Raw genomic sequence first — 17,109 nt, forward strand, 5'->3', positions numbered from 1 at the left:
GGAGCCCCCTCTCCGGAGCTCCCTCCCCCTGCATGTCTTTGGTGCACGGAGCCCCCTCTCCGGAGCTCCCTCCCCCTGCATGTCTTTGGTGCATCGGGCCCCCTCTCTGGAGCTCCCTCCCCCCTGCAGGTCTGTGGTGCACGGAGCCCCCTCTCCGGAGCTCCCTCCCCCTGCATGTCTTTGGTGCATCGGGCCCCCTCTCTGGAGCTCCCTCCCCCCTGCAGGTCTGTGGTGAACGGGCCCCCTCTCCGGAGCTCCCTCCCCCCTGCAGGTCTGTGGTGCACGGAGCCCCCTCTCTGGAGCTCCCTCCCCCTGCATGTCTTTGGTGCACGGAGCCCCCTCTCCGGAGCTCCCTCCCCCTGCATGTCTTTGGTGCACGGAGCCCCCTCTCCGGAGCTCCCTCCCCCTGCATGTCTTTGGTGCACGGAGCCCCCTCTCCGGAGCTCCCTCCCCCTGCATGTCTTTGGTGCATCGGGCCCCCTCTCCGGAGCTCCCTCCCCCCTGCAGGTCTGTGGTGCACGGAGCCCCCTCTCCGGAGCTCCCTCCCCCTGCATGTCTTTGGTGCATCGGGCCCCCTCTCTGGAGCTCCCTCCCCCCTGCAGGTCTGTGGTGAACGGGCCCCCTCTCCGGAGCTCCCTCCCCCCTGCAGGTCTGTGGTGCACGGAGCCCCCTCTCCGGAGCTCCCTCCCCCTGCATGTCTTTGGTGCACGGAGCCCCCTCTCCGGAGCTCCCTCCCCCTGCATGTCTTTGGTGCACGGAGCCCCCTCTCCGGAGCTCCCTCCCCCTGCATGTCTTTGGTGCACGGAGCCCCCTCTCCGGAGCTCCCTCCCCCTGCATGTCTTTGGTGCATCGGGCCCCCTCTCCGGAGCTCCCTCCCCCCTGCAGGTCTGTGGTGCACGGAGCCCCCTCTCCGGAGCTCCCTCCCCCTGCATGTCTTTGGTGCATCGGGCCCCCTCTCTGGAGCTCCCTCCCCCCTGCAGGTCTGTGGTGAACGGGCCCCCTCTCCGGAGCTCCCTCCCCCCTGCAGGTCTGTGGTGCACGGAGCCCCCTCTCCGGAGCTCCCTCCCCCTGCATGTCTTTGGTGCACGGAGCCCCCTCTCCGGAGCTCCCTCCCCCTGCATGTCTTTGGTGCACGGAGCCCCCTCTCTGGAGCTCCCTCCCCCTTTGATTCCCGCGTCCTCTTCTCTTTCTTGCTCTTCCGGCTTTAAGTCCCGCAGGGGTGACAACGGAGGTCTTTTTCTGATCGGTGTGTTTTGCTCCTTTTCATTTCTCTCTTCTTCCTCAGTGTTTATTGACCCCTTTCTTTCTTCTGGACGTCGGGGGTCGTCTGGCTGATTCGGTGTCAGGGCCCACAGGTGAGTGAGTGAGTGTCCCTCTTTAGTGTCGTCGCCTCTGTCCCTCTTATCTTTCTTCCCGCACCTGCCTTTGAGTTGCACTTTCACCCGGGTCCGCCTCGCCCTCTGGGCACGTCTCCGGCCTCGCATCGCGAGGGGCTGATCCTGGGCCCCGAGGCTGGTACCTCCCGTGGCACTGCGGATCTCTGGACGTCTGGGGTCGTCTTCTTGAGTCGGTGTCACTGTCAGGGCCCACATGTGAGTGTCCTTTTGTTTCTTCGTCGCCACTGATGTGTCCGAGCAGCGCTTCTATCTTACCCCTCAGGGGCTTCGGCGGTCGGTGCTCTGAGGCCCAGGGGTCCTTCTCTTGGGAGTGAATGTCCCTCCGATGGGACAGGCTTCGGGGCGGGGGCTCGTGTGGTTTCTGCGGGAGGGGCGGGGAGTGGGGGGCGGGGGGCTGAGGGCTTTAAGCAGTGCCAACTACAGCGCTGGGGCCCCTCCGATGGATCGCCTCATTAGTCCTTCCCGCTCTCTGAAGCGGGTTGAAGCCACACTGAGCGCACATCGACCCCCGCAGCACGAGACACCGAGCCCCGCTCCTGTCTGCCTGCAAGGGCGGGGGGCGGGGGCACTAATGGTCGCTTCTAGCAGAGGTGGGCGAGCCTCTGAGAGCCGAGCCAGGCTCGAGCCGGAAGCTGGTTCATAACGGGCCCTCGTGCGGCTTCTGCCCCCCTCCCTCCCTCTAAACGGATGTGGTGTTGAGGCCAGAGCTGCCGGCTTTGGAACTCAGGAACCAGCTTCAGTCTCAGCATCCGTTTGACATCGTGTGATTCTGGGCACATTTCTTAGACTCCCCAGGCCGCCTTGACCAATGCACGTGACCTTCAGCAATGTAACTGGTGCTGATGCAAAGCGCTCTGATACCCTCGGGTCGAGTTCACACAGAAGAATGCACTAAGTAAGAGGTAAAAACAAAGCCTTAACATAAGGGACATTAGGGAAGACTAATAGATGCCCATTTACTGGCTGACTTGTACACCGTGAACCCAGGAAACTAGGATAAATCACAGCTCCCCTGATTAAATTGTATGATCTTGGCCAGATATTTTTTGTCACCAAAACTCTTTTTAGTTCCTTAAAATGTATGAAAGCACTTTCGAGATGTGAGTTCAGGATACTAGCTGTACAGAAGTGTCACTTTCAATAGGTGCGTCTCAGCGCAGCGCTATAACGACCCCCGTGAATGTCAAAGCTTCTACGGTAAAGAAATGCCCTTTTTTAACCTTCGAAGGGACGTTTTCATATTTGATGTGGCTTGTTGTGTGATTTACATAACACATATTTTCAGGCCTCGGCTCGTGCACGGGCTCTAAGATCCGTGCCAGACGCTTGGCAGAAAGGAAAATAAGAGACAATCAGACATTTAATTACACATGGAAACACTGTTAGACAAGCATTTAGACACTGACACAAGGGCAGACACAGTCATAGTGGCATTTTAGCACACAATGTAGCTAGACACAAAGATCCAGATGGATGCAAACACACAGAGACAGACAGTGTAAACACTCCTAATTACTGATCTATTTTGAAATATGTATACAGCACATTTACAATTATTTAAATTGTGTGTATTTGTAGGGGTGCTGCAGGAACAGAACCCCTCCCCCCATACTTCCAGCGCCTTTGTGTACACTGTCACATGAATAATATGGTCTACAAAGACCTCGAATAGAGGAAGGAGGATGAAACGGACCAAACGATCATTGCATAAAGTCTCCACAGTTCACTCCGAGATAAGAAAGGATAGACAATAGAACATACACGAAGATGTAATAAAAGGTACTATGCAGAGGATAACTTCACACGTGCGTGCCTGCGTGTGTGTACATATTGATTTCTGCACACGTTTAGATTCATTTAATTAAAGATTTTGTCCTTGCACGAGTACAGAGTGTACATATCAGCATCTGAAATATTTGAAATATTGGAGTGCAATAGAGGAGCCAATCCCTCTGCAAAAACGAGATTTGCAGAACCTGCCCATAGCAACAAAGCCTTTGTAACAAGCGTGCACGCAAACTTTAACCATGTTTGCTGATAAGCTTATTGGAGTGAAAGTGCTTGCTCCGTCGGTTTGGGGGTAACTATATCACAACTGCAAACAGAATTATGTTGCAGAAGATTTGCTGTGCACTATAGTTACCATTGCCACATATTTACTAATATCGGTTTAGTCGCATGGTCCCATCCTTGTGAAGTAGATTCCAATTGGCCGGTGCTGCAGGCCCGGAGTTCGCACATTCGCCTTGGCTTAATCCCCTCGCTCAATCTGGACTGAAAAACGAACAATCGTCCAAGAGCAAAACTATATTTAGAGAAGAAAGCCAGCCCAGCCCCCCTTCAATGCCTGTGAAATGCAGAGGTCATGGAGATGATGCATTGTGCCCGCCTGCTGGACTCTTCTTCTCAGGCACTAATCTGATGTTGGCAGCGATGGCATATCCCTTTCCAGTGCCCAGGTCAACATTAAAGCTATCGGATGACGATTTATGACGGGGGTTCTGCAAAATCCTTAGTGGTGCTGTAACTTCATATAGAAATTCCATTTTGGTGATGGGTAAAGAATCACATATCGTTTGCGGTGCCACACAATAAAATAAGATTGCAAAGATTCTTAAGACTAGTAGCTGAATTACTGTCGCATAAGCCGACCAGCTAGAATTCATACTACCATTTTTCCCAAGGCACGTTACTGCATTTTGAAATTCAAATTCGACAGAGCACCAAAACCAATGCAATTCCAAGTCTCCCGCCACCTCATGTGCATTCTACAACTGCACCTGTGTCTATCAGAGAGCTCTTTACCAGACAGAAAGGCCTTTTAAAGATTGACAGAGTGGGTGCTACGCCATAAATTGGGTGCGGCTCCTGCCCCATCAAACTCACAGGCCACCCACCATAGGGCCGGGGTGGCGATTCGCGACTCGCTTCGCTCTCGAGCAGAGTGGTCGCTCCCCTGCCTCCCTGGCGTCCTGTGGTATCGTTGCTCCGCATATTTGCTTCATTACTGCCTCATATTTGTTGCCTGCAGCCTGCCCTGCTCGCCGCTTTGCTATTGTATCATTTTTGAAAGCGCTATCACTTTGATTTGTATTATTGCGCGTTTCTCCCCAAGCGCTACGCTCTGTTAACCCCTCCGCTGCCATTTTGTTTGTTGTGCTCGCCCTCTAGAGACCGCCCCGCCTCCCAGCTGAGCCGCCCTCCCACTGACTAGAAACAGCGCTCCGTTAGCTTAACGCGCTGTGACTCGCTTCGCTCTCGAGCAGAGTGGTCGCTCCCCTGCCTCCCTGGCGTCCTGTGGTATCGTTGCTCCGCATATTTGCTTCATTACTGCCTCATATTTGTTGCCTGCAGCCTGCCCTGCTCACCGCTTTGCTATTGTATCATTTTTGAAAGCGCTATCACTTTGATTTGTATTATTGCGCGTTTCTCCCCAAGCGCTACGCTCTGTTAACCCCTCCGCTGCCATTTTGTTTGTTGTGCTCGCCCTCTAGAGACCGCCCCGCCTCCCAGCTGAGCCGCCCTCCCACTGACTAGAAACAGCGCTCCGTTAGCTTAACGCGCTGTGACTCGCTTCGCTCTCAAGCAGAGTGGTCGCTCCCCTGCCTCCCTGGCGTCCTGTGGTATCGTTGCTCCGCATATTTCAGACCCCCCAGGATATAGCGGCATGGATTAGCAAATTTAGCGGCACAAAAATGGAAATTTAGCGGCACAAATATGGAAATTTAGCGGCAATTTTGCGGCATTTTATGTGGCCATTTTTCCTACAACAAACACAGATATCTTAGTTTTTTTAGATATTTAACAACATGAAGCTATGAACCCCCCTCAAACCCTCTGCGACTCCCTAGCCTCTTTTTTCCACAACAAGATTGCTGACATCCACAACAGCTTTGACAACCAACCCGGAAGCCAACCCACCCTACCATCTGCTGACCATCTTCCCCCCGTAAACACCCTTAACGCCTGGAACCCAATCTCCACGGAGGACACCATCCGCCTGATGAATTCCATCCACTCTGGATCCCCCACAGACCCATGCCCTCACCACATCTTCAACAAAGCAGACTCCGTCATAGCTCCGCACCTCCGAGACGTCATCAACTGCTCCTTCAACTCCGCTACCTTCCCTGAAGACTGGAAACACGCTGAACTCACCGCCCTTCTGAAAAAACCAACAGCGGACCCCACCGAACTCAAAATTTACCGCCCCATCTCGCTTCTTCCATTCCCGGCCAAAGTCATCGAGAAAGCCGTCAACAACCAGCTCGCCACCTTCCTCGAAGCCAACAAATCACTCGACCCCTCACAATCTGGCTTCCGAGCCAAACACAGCACTGAGACCGCCCTCATCGCAGCAACAGACGACATTCGAACTCTACTGGACAATGGAGACACAGTCGCCCTCATCCTCCTCGACCTCTCTGCAGCCTTCGACACAGTCTGCCACAGCACCCTTTTACAACGCCTCAGAAACATCGGAATTTAAGGAAAAGCACTGGAATGGATCACCTCGTTCCTCACCGGAAGAACCCAGAGAGTCCGCCTCCCACCATTCAAGTCCGAGGCCTCTGAAATCATCTGCGGCGTACCTCAAGGATCCTCACTCAGTCCCACCCTCTTCAACGTATACATGAGCCCCCTCGCGGCCATCGCACGCCAACACAACCTCAACATCATCTCTTACGCGGATGACACTCAACTAATCCTTTCTCTCACCAAGGACCCCAGCACCGCCAAAACTAACTTACACGAAGGAATGAAAGAAGTCGCCGAATGGATGAAACAAAGCCGTCTGAAACTGAACTCAGACAAAACAGAAGTGCTCATCTTAGGTTCATCCCCCTCTGCATGGGACGACTCCTGGTGGCCGGAAGCCCTCGGAAAAGCACCCATCCCGACAGACCACGCACGGAACCTTGGCGTCATCCTGGATTCTTCACTCTCAATGAACAGACAAGTCAGCGCCGTATCCTCTTCCTGCTTTAACATTCTTCGCATGCTCAGAAAAACATTTCGCTGGATCCCCTCCGAAACAAGGAAAACAGTCACCCACGCTCTAGTCACGAGCCGACTGGACTACGGAAACACCCTCTACGCAGGTACCACCGCTAAACTCCAGAAGAAACTACAACGAATCCAAAACGCCTCAGCCAGGCTCATATTAGACATCCCACGCAACGAACACATCTCTGGTCACCTTAAAGACCTCCACTGGCTGCCCGTCAATAAGAGGATCACTTTCCGTCTGCTTACCCACGCACACAAATCACTCTACGACATCGGACCAGATTGCCTCAACTCTCGACTGTCCTTCTACACCCCCTCCCGCCAACTTCGCTCTTCCAGCCAAGCCTTCGCCACTGTACCTCGCATCAACAAGACCACCATGGGAGGCAGATCCTTTTCATACTTGGCTGCCAAAACATGGAACTCACTCCCCGCTTACCTTCGCCTCACCCAGAATCACCTAGCGTTCAGAAAGCAGCTTAAAACGTGGATATTTGACAAATAATCCTCCTCCCCTTCCTAAGCGCCTTGAAACCCTCTGGGTATGTAGTGCGCTATACAAATTTTATGACTTGACTTGACTTGACTATATTTGGTTTCTTTACAATGTAGACACTTTGGGGCAGATTTACAAGCCCCTTGCGCTGCTTTTACGCCGCCGTTGCGTCACTTTTGTGACGCAGCGGCGGCGCAAAAGATGCACCATGGTGCGGGGTATTTACAATGTGACTCATCTCCCAGATGCGTCACGTTGCAAAGCCCTGCGCCAGAAGAGGCGTACCATTGCAGGTCAGTTTGTGTCTTGCAATAGCCTTAGAGCTTGGTGCCACTCGTCTCCGATTTAAAAGCGGGGACTGGTTGAAGTTGACACCCATGACATGGGGCCACTTGACACCTGTGTTAAATTTCTCGCCTCTAGGATTTTTCCCATGGCTCACTCCCAGGGGGAAATGGTCTGCAATAGGTGAGCTCAACCCTCTGACTTCATCCCTTGTCCAGCGCGCCTATGCAGATACCCCGTCCCGTGTGCGCCTCAGCTCTCTCGGCTGAGTGGTTCTGTCTGTTTATCTTGAGGGACAGACATCTCTGCACGGCGCTCCGTCTCCAAGCCCACGAATAGGGTGACCAACTGGCATTGGTGCAAATTCAGGACGGTGAGTGTACAAACTTAGGACAAAGGGTCAAAATTCAGGACACAAATTCAGGACAGGAGGTCAAAATTCAGGACAAAACTTCAGGACAATAGGTACGTTTTACAGACACATCAGAGGTCGCGCAATAGTATATAAGTAAGCCCAGCCATTTCCAAACATATTCAACCGTTTGCAAACCTATCCATCATGTATCCTTCCATCTATCATTTCACTCATCCATCCCTTCATCCATCCCCTCATCCATCCTTTCACTCATCTCCATTATCCATCCACCCTTTTACCCTATCCATCTGTACACTTATCCATCCACTCCTCATCCCATCCATCCATTCACTCATCCATTCAGCCATTTACCCTTTCACCAATCCAGCCATCCTTTCACTTACTAATCCTTCCACCCATCCACTATTTTAGTCATCCATCCATCCTCCCTTTCTCTCTCCATCGACCCTTTCACTTAGCCATCCTTCCTTCCATCCATCCTTTCACCCACCCATCATCCATCCATCCATCTGTCCTTCCCCTCATCATCCATCATTCCCCTTATCACCCATCCATCCTTTTCGCTCATCATCCATCCATCCTTTTCCCTCATCATCCATCCATCCTTCTACCCACCCACTCTTCATCCATCCATCCTTCCCCTCATCATTCATCGATCCATCCATCCTTTCACCCACCCCCTCATCATCCATCCATTCCCTCATCATCCATCCATCCATCCATCCTTTCACCCAACCCCTCATCATCCATCCATCCACCCTTCCCCTCTTCATCCATCCATCCACCCTTCCCCTCATCATCCATCCTTTCACCCACCCCCTCATCAACCATCCATCCATCCCCTCATCATCCATCCATCCATCCTTCCCCTCATCCATCCATCCTTCCCCTCCATCCATCAATCCTTCCCCTCCATCATCATTCTTCCCCTTATCCATCTTTCCCCTCATCCATCATTCAGCTACCCTTCCACCCATACATCCAGCTATTTACATTTTCTCTCTATCCGTCCCCTCTCATCAATCCATCCATCCTCTCTCATTATCCATTTATTCAATCTTTCATTCATCCATTCACCCTTTCACGAATTCATCCAGCCATTCACCCATCCCTTCACTTACTTACTCACAGACCTTTCCATATTAATCTTGAGCTGAGCCCTTTTCAGAAGAGGCCCATCAAGAACTTCACCCTCGCTGCAGGGGCCGTTCCAGGACTGGGACAGAAGCCACCCAGAGCGGAGACAGGATCCACCACAGGGGGGGACAAGAGCCATCACAGGTGTAGGTGGACTGGAGCCGCAACATGGGGGGACTGGAGCCACCACATGGGGGGACAGGAGCCATCACTGAGGGGAGGGCAGGAGCCATCACAGGAGAGGGAACAGGATCCACCAGGGTGGGCACAGGGGTGGGCATGCAGTATTCTAGTATCATCTTGGGCTCCTCGCCCCCTCCTGCACAAGACAACGAGAAGACAGGCTCTCTGTCCAAAATGCCATCCCCCACTGTGATGTACAGTACTTACAGGAGATAATCTAAGTGAACTGATTGTCCACCATACTTTGTTAATCAGTGTGGGTGCGATTGTGCCATTTCTTTATTTTCTTACATTATAGACTGCATGTTGAAGAACCGAGGTTTGCTTACAATTTAGTGACAGTAATTACGCTCTGTGAAGAGAACCACGTGCTGCCTCGGTGTAATCAGGGGTGTAATCTGGCCGAGTCTCGGATGTTTGGGGCCCTGGGTAGAAATGGAATGTGCGAGCCCCCTCCAAATAGCAGAGACATGATGCATTCAGGGCTGTTTGCATGTGAATAGATGTCGCTGCTCCTGAGCCTGCAGCCCCTCCCTCTCAGTCACCTTCGCAGCGCCTCTTAACAGGTCAGAAAGGGCTGGAGGTGTCAGGGCTGTCCCCCCCCTCCTCTCAGTCACCTTCGAAGCACCTCTTAACAGGTCATCAAGGGCTGGAGGTGTGAGGGTTGCCACCCCGCTGTGCCTCTCCAATGCTGCTGAGTATCTTGGCTGCTAGCCCAATTGACAGGCGATAGCCACATAAAGCAGACCCCCAGGATATAGCGAAAAATGCCGTGATTTCTACAAAAAATGCCGATTTCGCGGGCATTTTTGTAAAAATCGCGGCATTTTTTAAAAAGTGCCGATTTCGCGGCAAATCGCGAAATCGCGAAATCGCGATATCCTGGAGGGTCTGATATTTGCTTCATTACTGCCTCATATTTGTTGCCTGCAGCCTGCCCTGCTCGCCGCTTTGCTATTGTATCATTTTTGAAAGCGCTATCACTTTGATTTGTATTATTGCGCGTTTCTCCCCAAGCGCTACGCTCTGTTAACCCCTCCGCTGCCATTTTGTTTGTTGTGCTCGCCCTCTAGAGACCGCCCCGCCTCCCAGCTGAGCCGCCCTCGCCCCTCCCCCTCCACTCTCCATATATGACAGTAGTTCCCGCGCGCAGCGTTCACGCTCAGCGACCGCGCCCAATCCGCGCCGAAGGTGCGCCAAAGGTAAGCCCGTCTACGCCCGTCTGCGCCTGGACCGCACCCAGCCCCATTCCCCTGCCCCTCGCGCTGCCCAGCCCTCCCGCATTACCTACGATGCCGCCACCCTCCTAGCCCTTAACCCCGGTCGCGCCCCCAACTGCGTCCAAGCCGCCCCTGGTCACACCCATGGACCTTTCTCTTGCTACTCCTGCAAATTCACCGGCACCGACAACATTTCCGCTACGACCAGAACACAGATTCCCGACCCCAACCACCTACAGTGCATCCTTCTCAACACTCGATCGGTCCACAGGCACGCCATAGACCTATGGAATCTACTAGACACCATCTCTCCAGACGTCGCCTTCCTTACAGAAACTTGGATGAACGCTTCCTCCGCCCCAGACATCACCATTGCCATCCCTGAAGACTATAAGATCACACGCAAGGACCGCACCGACCACACAGGAGGAGGAATCGCTATCGTCCATAAGAAATCAATCCGCATCTCAACCAGCTCTGACGCCAACCTCGCTAACTCAGAACACCTTCACTTCCAGATCCACATCGACCCCAAGACCACACTCAGAGGCACCCTCCTCTACAGACCACCAGGACCCCGCGCAAAATTCAGTGAAGACATCACGGACTTCATCACCCCACACGCGCTCCCCTCCAAAGACTACATCCTTCTGGGAGACCTCAACTTTCACCTCGAAAAGATCAACGACCGCAACACCGCCACCCTCTTAGACAACCTCGCCAACCTCGGACTTAAACAACTAGTCAATTCCCCCACCCACATCGCAGGTCACACACTCGACCCCATCTTCACCTCCAGCAATCATGTCTCCTTCAGCCACACTACGGATCTCCTCTGGACTGACCACAGCTGCGTTCACTTCACCTACAACAAACCAAAACCCACCAACCACCTCCAACCTACCCTGCAAAGAAACTGGAACAAAATCACCACGGACCAGATCTCCGCATCGCTCCTTCTAAACACCCCAGCCCACTCTTCTAACGCAAACGAAGCCGCCGCCAACCTCACCCTATGGTTATCCAACACCGCCGACACCTTGGCACCACTGAAAAAACGCCAAAGCAAACCTGGCAGACAAAAAGGCCTCATGGTTCAACGATGATCTTAAGAAGTCCAAGAAACTCTGCCGCTCCCTTGAAAAGGCCTGGAAAAAAGACCCAAACACCAGCATCAGGGACGCCTTCAAAAACGCCACCCGCTCTCACCACCAACTAATCCGAAAGGCCAAGAAAACAGCATTCAAGGATCGACTTGACAACAACGCCCACAACAGCAAGGAACTTTTCAACATCGTCAAGGAATTTTCCAATCCCTCGGCCAACTCCAACGACATCACCCCCTCTCAAGCCCTCTGCGACTCCCTAGCCTCATTCTTCCACAACAAGATTGCAGACATCCACAACAGCTTCGACAACCAACCCGGAAACCAACCCACCCTACCATCTGCTGAACATTCTCCCCCCTTGAACACCCTCAACGACTGGAACCCAATCTCCACTGAGGACACAATCCGCCTGATGAATTCCATCCACTCAGGATCCCCCACAGACCCATGTCCTCACCACATCTTCAACAAAGCAGACTCCGTCATAGCACCGCACCTCCGAGACGTCATCAACTGCTCCTTCAACTCCGCCACCTTCCCGGAAGACTGGAAACACGCTGAACTCACCGCCCTTCTGAAAAAACCCATAGCGGACCCCACCGAACTCAAAAACTACCGCCCCATCTCGCTCCTTCCATTCCCGGCCAAAGTCATCGAGAAAGCTGTCAACAACCAGCTCGCCGCCTTCCTCAAAGCCAACAAATCCCTCGACTCCTCACAATCTGGCTTCCGAGCAAAACACAGCACTGAGACCGCCCTCATCGCAGCAACAGACGACATTCGAACCCTACTGGACAATGGAGACACAGTCGCCCTCATCCTCCTCGACCTCTCTGCAGCATTCGACACAGTCTGCCACAGCACCCTTTTACAACGCCTCAATAACATCGGAATCCAAGGAAAAGCACTTGAATGGATCACCTCGTTCCTCACCGGAAGAACCCAGAGAGTCCGCCTCCCACCATTCAAGTCCGAGGCCACTGAAGCCATCTGTGGCGTACCACAAGGATCCTCACTCAGCCCTACCCTCTTCAACGTATACATGAGCCCCCTCGCGGCCATCGCCCGCCAACACAACCTCAACATCATCTCTTACGCTGATGACACTCAACTAATCCTTTCTCTCACCAATGACCCCAGCACCGCCAAAACCAACCTACACGAAGGAATGAAAGAAGTTGCCGAATGGATGAAACAAAGCCGTCTGAAACTGAACTCGGACAAAACTGAAGTCCTCATCTTAGGTACATCCCCCTCTGCATGGGACGACTCCTGGTGGCCGGAAGCCCTCGGAAAAGCACCCATCCCGACAGACCACGCACGGAACCTAGGCGTCATCCTGGATTCTTCACTCTCAATGAACAGACAAGTCAGCGCCGTATCCTCTTCCTGCTTCAACATTCTTCGCATGCTCAGAAAAACATTTCGCTGGATCCCCACCGAAACAAGGAAAACAGTCACCCATGCTCTGGTCACAAGCCGACTGGACTACGGAAACACCCTCTGCGCAGGCACTACCGCTAAACTCCAGAAAAAACTCCAACGAATCCAAAACGCCTCAGCCAGGATCATATTAGACATCCCACGCAATGAACACATCTCTGGTCACCTTAAAGACCTCCACTGGCTGCCCGTCAATAAGAGGATCACTTTCCGACTGCTAACCCACGCACACAAATCACTCTACGACATCGGACCAGAATGCCTCAACTCACGACTGTCCTTCTACACCCCCTCCCGCCAACTACGTTCTTCCAGCCAAGCCCTCGCCACTGTACCTCGCATCAACAAAACCACCATGGGAGGCAGATCCTTCTCATACCTGGCTGCTAAAACATGGAACTCACTCCCCGCTTACCTTCGCCTTACCCAGAACCACCTAGCATTCAGAAAGCAACTTAAAACGTGGATATTTGACAAGTAATCCTCCTCCCCTTTCTAAGCGCCTTGAAACCCTCTGGGTATGTAGTGCGCTATATAAATTCTCTGACTTGACTTGACTTGACATTTCCAGCAGTGCAGTCACAACTGACTGCCAGTTGAAAACTGATGGGCGAGAGACAGGATGGAATGTTTGGATGAGTTCCCTCAGTGGCACGTTGGTGACTCACTTGCAACCACAATCAAATTAAATAGAATCCAATCCACCACTGCACACGGCGCCCACCCAGTGCCAACTGTGCCACCACTGCCCACTATGAATCATTAATTGCCAAAGAATGAAGTGGAGGGAAAAACTCACCTGCTGCTTTTTTAAATTATGACCGCCAGCACTGTCAAGCCTGCGCGCAGGGCCTCTGTCTCAGTCATCACTCTGGGATCATGATGCAGGCAGTCACACGCACTTATAATTGTCTGAGGCCCAATGCGCATGCGGCATGACCCCATCTGCCCCACCCAAGGTTGAATGCTGAAGCGTGCCGCGCAGACGCGGCAGAGGAGGAGACAATGCATCTGCGCGCTGCGCACATGGACTTCCTCCTGATGATTGTACTGCACCGGGTTAATGCAGGTGCGCTGTTTTTGTTTTTCCTGCAGGCTGTGTCTGCGCCGTGAGAGACACGGCGGACGGAGAGAGAAGGAGTAGTAGTCTTAGTCTGTCAGACTAGACTTCTCTCTGAAGTGACTAACGTGACATTACTCACTGACCGAAAATCGGCACCAGCCACAAAACCGGCCCCCTGTCAGGAAACCGGCCCCACCCCATCCAGCCGACCGGGGAATTGCCCGGTGCCCGGAAGTGCCAGTCCGGGCCTGGCGGTACATTGCTGGAGTCGTGTCGCAAGCGCCACACAACTCCAGCAATGCTCAGGGGCTGCCCATACCTAACATGCTGCGTCACACCTTATGCCTGCTTCAAGCAGGCGCAGGGTATTGACGCAGCTGCGTCCGGAAAGTGACTCAGTGAAATATTGTAGATTTCACTGCATCACTTTTCCGAAGCTTTTTCCAACAGGACGCCCACCCTGCATACATTAAACCTGACACAGGTTTCATTTGGCACGGGGCTTTACAACGTGACGCATCTCCCTAGATGTGTCACGTTGTAAATAAGTGGTCCCTGACCAAAGTGGAATTATTCAAAAAACTTTTCAATAAAGGAACAATTAATGTCAAAAGTATTTAAGAAAACACTGTTGTTTATTCACATAGTGTTTCTGAGCATTTCATTGCATTTTTTCTTTTTTTAAATTGCTATCAATATAAATAACATCATTCAGTGCCCACTGTACAAAGGAAGGGGAGGGGTGTGCAGTGATCGGGATAAGTGCAGTTAAAGGAGACTGACAAGTCAATTGTATATTTCTTTTGACAATAGAGAATGGCTTCTCAGAGGAGCCACACAGGAGTACATCCAGAGTTCTGTTAGCTTAATCATCGTAACATCACATTACAACTGGTGTTCAAAATCACACTCTAGTTATGTGTTCCGGTTTAGAGGTCAACGTTTCGACCGAGGTCGTAGGGATGATGTCCCTTACACGGCGGGTCTTCTTCAGGACACAGGGGATGGGGTGGGCATGTCCTATAAGGAGAAATTATTAAAAATTATTATTAAAAATCCCAATGAATGGGGATAGTGCACACAGAGGTACATCAGAGATAAATCATACAATGGGCTGGGATCTAGGGATGGCATGCTTGTCCGTATATAAGCGGGTTTAGTTAGCTAAGGCATAGGCAATGCACACAGCTTATATGAGCGCATTAATAACCCTCTCCAGTAGTGTAAGAGATGCTGATGGTGGCCTCAAAACAATCTAGACCACGTACCGGTTTATCGGGTTCTCGTATAGTCAATGCATCCGTGGCAGTGTTAGGACACGGTCTCGAAAATCCTAAACATAAATGTTCAGAGAGGGGCAAATCAGGAGAATGATTTAAAGAAAAACAGTAACCCAGTGTTGGAACCGCATCGCCCGCCTCGTGGAAAAGTGTCTTAATTTACCTTGTAATGGAACGTGGAGCTGCCTCCAAATTACAAGTCCTGTAAAACAATACATGGAAACTAGTTGTAGGGTCATTCTCACGTATTACTTATCAGACAAATACCATTTGGATCTAGATAGGTTACCTTACTGGTGTTCCAGTAGGTTCTCATCATTAATGTGCACCTACAAAGGGAGAAACGATAAGGCGCCGTAAGCACGTAAAGCAGACTACCACAAGTGACTAAGCAGTGATTCAATTAGTTTACCAACAAAACTGCGCGTTCAGGATTACCTGGTTTACCTGGTTCCGACCTTCATACCTGATAAATTCGATTTATCAGGTATGAAGATCGGATTCAATTTACTTTATCTCTCTGACTTGGCCAACGAGCATGTATTTCCGTTAGGGAGTCGTAAGGTGTAATTCATGCTCCGTTTTTCCTTCCCCAGCGGCCGAGTCCTCGAGTAATACGGACCCTGGCCCATTTTTTCGCGCTGACCATGTTGCTACATTGCTGGTGGTATTAGCCTCCTAAACCCAGATTTGCCTCTACATTGCTGGTGGTATTAGCCCCCCAAACCCAGATTTGCCTCTACATTGCTGGTGGTATTAGCCCCCCAAACCCAGATTTACCTCTACATTTCTGGTTGTTTTAGCCCCCCAACCCCAGATTTTTCTCCACATTGCTTGTGTATTAGCCCCACCCCCAGATTTGCCTCCACATTGCTGTGGGTATTAGCCCCAAACCCAGATTTTCCTCTACATTTCTGGGGGTTTTTGCCCTCCCACTCCAGATTTACCTCGACATTGCTGGAGGTATTTGCCCCCCTAACAAAGATTTGCCTCTACATTGATGGAGGTATTAGCACCCAACCCCAGATTTGCCTCTACATTGCTGGGGGTATTAGCACCCAACACCAGATTTGCCTCTACATTGCTGGGGGTATTAGCCTCCAACCACAGATTTCCCTCTACATTGCTGGGGTATTAGCCCCCCAACCCCAGATTTGCCTCTACATTACTGGGGGAATTAGCCCCACCCCCAGATTTGCCTCTACATTACTGGGGGTATTAGCCCCACCCTCAGATTTCCTTTTACATTGTTGGGGATATCCCCAACACCAAATTTACCTCTACATACCTGAGGGTGTTAGCCCCACCCACAGATTTGCCTCTACATTACTAGGGGCATTTGCCCCCAACACCAGATTTGCCTCTACATTGCTAGGGGTATTAGCCCCCCAAACCCAGATTTACCTCTACATTACTGGGGGTATTAGCCCCCCAAACCCAGATTTACCTCTACATTACTGGGGGTATTAGCCTCCCACTCAGATTTGCCTCTACATTGCTGTGGGTATTAGCCCCTCAACACCAGATTTGATCTACATTGCTTGGGGTATTATTCCCCAACACCAGATTTACATCTACATTACTGGGGGTATTAGCCCACAAACACAGATTTACCTACATTACTGGGGGTATTAGGCTCCCACACAGATTTGCCTCTATATTGCTGTGGGTATTAGCCCCTCAACACCAGATGTGCCTCTAAATTACTAGGGGTATTAGCCCCTCAACACCAGATTTGCCTCTACATTGCTGGGGGTATTAGCCCCTCAACACCAGATGTGCCTCTAAATTACTAGGGGTATTAGCCCCTCAACACCAGATTTGCCTCTACATTGCTGGGGGTATTGTCCCCCACCCCAGATTTGCCTCTACATTGCTAGGGGTATTAGCCCCTCAACACCAGATTTGCCTCTACTTTGCTGTGGGTATTAGCCCCTCAACACTGGATTTACCTCTACGTTACTGGGGGTATTAGCCTCCCACTCAGATTTGCCTCTACATTACTGGGGGTATTAGTCCCCCAACACCAGATTTGCCTCTACATTGCTGGGGGTATTAGTCCCCCAACACCAGATTTTCCTCTACATTGCTGGGGGTATTAGTCCCCCAA

General features: G+C 51.8%; 1 protein-coding gene across 1 annotated transcript in view; it reads left to right on the forward strand.

Moving 5' to 3' along the window:
• Positions 1 to 1,470: 1,470 nt before the first annotated feature.
• Positions 1,471 to 17,109, forward strand: part of LOC147662872 (NACHT, LRR and PYD domains-containing protein 3-like) — a 621,411-nt gene continuing 605,772 nt past the window's right edge. Inside the window, exon 1 of the mRNA XM_086950831.1 lies at positions 1,471 to 1,592. The gene's annotated coding sequence lies outside the window, so the exon portion shown is untranslated. The remainder of the gene's footprint in view (positions 1,593 to 17,109) is intronic.

The sequence above is a fragment of the Lissotriton vulgaris genome, unplaced genomic scaffold (assembly GCF_964263255.1).
Source record: "Lissotriton vulgaris unplaced genomic scaffold, aLisVul1.2 SCAFFOLD_875, whole genome shotgun sequence".
Taxonomy (NCBI): domain Eukaryota; kingdom Metazoa; phylum Chordata; class Amphibia; order Caudata; family Salamandridae; genus Lissotriton; species Lissotriton vulgaris.